The 5,439-nt window shown below is 39.4% G+C and overlaps 1 protein-coding gene across 1 annotated transcript in view; it reads left to right on the top strand.

Moving 5' to 3' along the window:
- The first annotated feature begins 516 nt into the window (after positions 1 to 516).
- The window catches only part of LOC143275436 (neo-calmodulin-like), a 79,550-nt gene continuing 74,627 nt past the window's right edge, over positions 517 to 5,439 (top strand). The window contains exon 1 of the mRNA XM_076579534.1: positions 517 to 770. The gene's annotated coding sequence lies outside the window, so the exon portion shown is untranslated. The remainder of the gene's footprint in view (positions 771 to 5,439) is intronic.

Raw genomic sequence — 5,439 nt, 5'->3', positions numbered from 1 at the left:
ACTAGTAATAATAATAATAATAATAATAATAATAACCAACACCACAAATACCCATAGAAAAACAACAACCATGAAACGAACCAGCTAACGAACAAGCCGAGTTATTCCTGCTCTACAACGATTACCTCCCCTCCAATACTCCTATATTCCCCCCCCCCCTCCACCCCCACCCTCCCTGATCCATTCTCAATTATTGTCTGCTCACTTTTCTTCTTCTTCTTCCACCCCTCTCCGCCCCCCGACCCCCACCCCACCACACCCCACCTCACCTACCTCTCAACCTCCATCCACCAACATCCAATCTTCACCCCACCCCCCCATTCCCCTCCCCCCCCCCCATGCCCCCCCCCCCCCCATCCCCCCACATCCACCAACCTGCCCTCCCCCTTCCCCCCTACCATATTCTCGAAGCTGATTGGCTGTCGCCTTCGTCACCGGAAGCTGAAGAGACCCGCCAGCAAACGCGCTTCGCTGATTGGCTGATAAATGGCCTCGTGACTTGGGCGAGAGAGCCATTCGGTCGGAATCCCGCAGCTGAGAAAGAAGGGCGGCGATTTTTTTCTTTCCTGCCGGCGAAACCAGTCCCGCTGCCGCCACCACGTTCATTCGTTGACACAAAAGAGTTTCGGGCCCTTTGTCGTCTTTGTCCGCCTGAACGCTGATTGCTTTGTCCTGCTTGGCAAGCAGACTGCTTTGTTGCTGTTGTCCTTGTCCTTGGAAACAAAGGCTGAAAGATTGTTGGTGGTATTGTGAGGAGGAATATTATAAAGGTAAGTTTTTTTGATTGGGTTAGAGTTTGTGTGTGTGTGTGTGTGTGTGTGTGTGTGTGTGTGTGTGTGTGTGTGTGTGTGTGTGATTTGTTTTTGTCTTTGTTTGGGATGAATTTGGCTTTGTTTTGTTGGTTAAGTTTTGTTGTTGTTGTTGTGTTTTGTTTGCTTTCTCAAGGCCTGACTAAGCGCGTTGGGTTACGCCGCTGGTCAGGCATCTGCCTGGCAGATGTGGTGTAGCGTATACGGATTTGTCCGAACGCAGTGACGCCTCCTTGAGCTACTGAAACTGAAACTGAAACTTTGTTTGCTTTAGTTTTTTTTTTTTTTTTTTTTGGGGGGGGATTAATTCAGCTTTGTTTTGTTCCCAAGTTTGATTTAGAATTATCTTCCTTTCTTAAATTTTTTTTTTCTCTCTCTCTCTCTCTCTCTCGTTTTGTTTGCTTGTTTGTTTCTTTGTTTTTGTACATAATGTTTGTTTCTTTGTTTTTTGTACATAGTTTGTTTCTTTGATTTGTACATAATGTTTCTTTGTTTTTGTACATAATGTTTGTTTCTTTGATTTGTTCATAATGTTTGTTTCTTTGTTTTAAACATAATGTTGTTGCTGTTTATGTTGTTTCTGGGTGTGAATTCGTCTTTGATTTAATCAAAGTTTGGTTGAAAATTTTCTCTCCATTTTTTTCATTAAAAAAACAGAAAAAAGCAAAAACAAAAAACAAAAACCAGCCATGGTTGTTTTGTTGTTGTTTGCATTCGTAGAGGTTACTGTTTACTTGATCTTTTTTTTTTTTATAGTTGAAGTAATGAGGTTTGTCTGTTTACTTTGAAGGGACAGATTATTGTTTTCCTTTTCCCTCTCTGATTTTTAGTAATCCTCTCTATCTTCATGTAGATCCAGTGTCATTTGTTTCAGTATAGTTTGGTTTAATTAATATGAGTTTGCTTCGTTTCGTTTTGTTCAGTTCGAGTTCAGTTTTTGCTTGTTTTGAGTGGATAATTCCCCTTTGATTTTTTTTTTTCCCCCTGTTTGATGTACAATCCTTCATCCTTATGTGTTGGCCGTATTAGTTAATTAATTCCTTTTCTTTTATCTGAGTTTGATTGACTTTGATTCCTGTTTTATTTAATTTTGAAGGGACCAGGTGCCTGTTGCATTGCTTGGTTCTAACTTTTTGACAGTTACACGTGACTAAATGCCTACGTTGACCGAACTACGCCATTGGTCAGTTCCATACTAGTAGCGGGTTACGACCATACTAGGCTCTTCCGTCCGAGCAATGCAACTCGCTCCAGATCTTTAAATTCTTCATCTTTGCCGTTGAATCCTTTTATTCCTATATATAGTTATGGCTTTCTTCTTCTTCTTCTTCTTTTTTCTTAAAAAAAGAAAGTATTATACTTTATTACTGCTTGAATACTTGACTTAGTCCCCTTTCTCTCTATGGACGGTTACCACTTACCCTTTTTAACTCACTCAGTACGGCCAGTCCTCTCTTCTCCTCTACACAGACCCCTCGGATGTCCAGTGGGTGTCTGAATGAATGACCCAACCTTTAGCTTCCGTCGTCAGAATTGTGGTATTCTTTGTCAACATTCACCTCTTCAGCATAAGAGCCTTCCGCTTGCAATATTTTGATGATGGTAATTGGGGTGAAACGCTGTTAACGTCTTCTCTTTCGCCGTTCGTATGGAGAGAGTTAATTTCATTTCACTTTATAACTGTTTAAATACCTCTTCAGTTTTGTTTTGTTTTTTATCTTGCTTTCTCACGTTTCTGCAGCTTCTGTTGTTGTTGTTTCTTTCATTCAAAAGCCAGTTGCTTTTTTTTAATTCTCTGAGTGTATAACCATGTTTTCGTTTGTAGAAACAGCGTTAGCATGTTGTACTCTATTCGATCAGGTTGGGTTTGACTTCTTTTTTCTTTTTTCTTTTTCTTCTTTTTTTTTTACTATTTCTTTTCCTTTCTTTCTTTTTTTGTTTTGTGGTTGTTGTTTGTTGCTGTTTGTACTCATATTTGGCTTTTCGTTGTTATTATTATTATTATTTGCTTTTTGCTGATGTATTGTTGCTTGTTGTTTTGTTTGTTTGTTGTTTTTCTGGATTTTTGTTGTTGTTTGTTTTGTTTTGGTTTTTTTGTTTGTTTTTTAAGATTATCTCTTATTCTCACTGTAATCAACCAGCAGTTTACGTTCCTTCTTCCAAATTCATTTCCTCTCTCTTTTTCTTCTTCTTTTTCTACTTCTTCTTCTCCGCTCTCTCTCTCGCACATACATTATTTTCTTGTTGTATCATTTTCTTGACTTGAAATTTGCTTCCTATCACGATTCAGTTCATTTTTACCGAAATAGTATCACAAACATCCCACAGAGATAAAAAAAAAAATCGATTAGAGACCAAAACCAAAAACCAGGTAGATGAATATAATTAACAACAACAAAAATGAAACAGACAGAATATAGTATAGTGAAATTTGTCAAAAAATTGATAAAAAAACTGAAGCAAAATATGATCAGTCACAATCACGTAAAATTAAATGATGCAACAGGTAAATAAATATTGTAAAAACCCTATCTTTATTTTTGTCATAGTTCTTATTCGCCGTATATGGAGTGATGGCCTAGAGGTAACGCGTCCGCTTAGGAAGAGAGAGAATCTGAGCGCGCTGGTTCCAATCACGGCTCAGCTGCCGATATTTTCTCCCCCTCCACCAGACCTTGAGTGGTGGTCTGGACGCTAGTCATTCGGATGAGACGATAAACCGAAGTCCCGTGTGCAGCATGCACTTAGCGCACGTAAAAGAACCTACTGCAACAAAAGTGTTGTTCCTGGCCAAATTTTGTAGAAAAATCCACTTCGATAGGAAAAAAACAAATAAAACTGCACGGAGGAAAAAAAAAAAACTACCCAAAAATGGCGCTGTAGTGTTGCGACGCGCTTTCCCTGGGGAGAGATCAGCCCGAATTTCACACAGAGAAATCTGTTGTGATCAAAATAAATAAATAAATAAATAAATAAGAAAAATACAGAAATATATACATTTAAAAAAAAAAAGGAAATAAGATAAAACAAAATGACTTCATGAAACGGAGGCACAGAGATTTAAAGGGAGACAACCTGTTACGACATGCGTCATGCTTTATTTGATTACGTTTCCAACGTCATGTGAAATTCGGGCTGCTTTCTCCCCAGGGAAAGCGCGTCGCTACACTACAGCGCCATTTTTGAGGTATTTTTTTTCCTCTGTGCAATTTTTTTTTTTTTTTTTTTTCCCTATCGAAGTGGATTTTTCTACAAAATTTGGCCAAGAACAACCCTTTTGTTGCGGTAGGTTCTTTTGCGTGCGCTAAGTGCATGCTAGCACACGGGACCTCGGTTTATCGTCTCATCCGAATGACTAAGCGTCCAGACCACCACTCAAGGTCTGGTGGAGGGGGGAAAAATATCGGCAGCTGAGCCGTGATTCGAACCAGCGCGCTCAGATTCTCCCTCTCTCTTCCTAAGCGGACACGTTACCTCTAGGCCATCACTCCATATACGGCGAATACGGTTTGGAAGTCTCGAGCGCGTAATTATGAAATCTCTGTAATTCACCAATAATTTTGAAGCTGGAACAAACAAACGGAGACAGAGAACGGAACAAAGAGTGAAGCATAGAAATAAATAGATCTTTCTCTTCTCTTCTTCATTCGTAGGCTGCAACTCCTACGTTCGCTCGTATGTACACGAGTGGGATTTTACATATATGACCTGTTTTTGTTTTTTGTTGTTTTTTTGTTTTTTAACTCACTCAGTACGGCCAGTCCTCTCTTCTCCTCTATACACAGACCCCTCGGATGTCCAGTGGGTGTCTGAATGACCCAACCTTTAGCTTCCGTCGTCAAAATTGTCGTATTCTTTGTCAACATTCACGTCTTCAGTATAAGAGCATTCCGCTTGTAATATTTTGATGGTGGTAATTGGGGAGAAACGCTGTTAATGTCGTCTCTTTCGCCGTTCGTATGGAGAGAGTTAACCTCGCCATGTAGTCGGCCATACTCCGTTTTTGGGGTGGAAATAAAATATATAAATGCGTAAAGAGATGAATGAATAAAAAAAAAAGCTAAAATAATGTCCTAGATAAAAAGATTTTCTTGTTGCCATAATTCTCATTCTCCTTTTTTTTTTTTCCTTTGCATTGTATTTAATTTTTTGTTTTGTTTTGTCATCTTCTTTTTTTTCGTTGTAGTCGTCGTCGTCATCATCATTTCTTCTTCTGCTGCTGCATTTCTCTGTGTGTGTGTGTGTGTGTGTGTGTGTGTGTGTTCTCTCTCTCTCTCTCTCTCTCTCTCTCTCTCTTTCTTCCTCTTCTTCTTCTTCTACTTTAATATTTTTTTCTTCTTCTTAAATGCTTTTGATTATTCTTCATGGTCATATTCATCTTCTTTATATTGTCCTCTTTCATTGATATTGGTCACTATCATTTAATTCTTCTTCATTGCCATGATCACTGCCATCATCATGAATGAACGATGAATAATGATTGATATGGATACTTATATAGCGCCTATCCTCGGTCGAAGACTAAGCTCGACGGGCGCAATAGCCGAGTAGTTAAAGCGTTGGACTGTCAATCTGAGGGTCCCGGGTTCGAATCACGGTGACGGCGCCTGGTGGGTAAAGGGTGGAGATT

This window comes from Babylonia areolata, chromosome 30 (assembly GCF_041734735.1).
Source record: "Babylonia areolata isolate BAREFJ2019XMU chromosome 30, ASM4173473v1, whole genome shotgun sequence".
NCBI classification, from domain to species: Eukaryota; Metazoa; Mollusca; class Gastropoda; order Neogastropoda; family Buccinidae; genus Babylonia; species Babylonia areolata.
The sequence above is the reverse complement of the archived record's forward strand: the minus strand, read 5'-3'. Positions and strand labels throughout refer to the sequence as shown.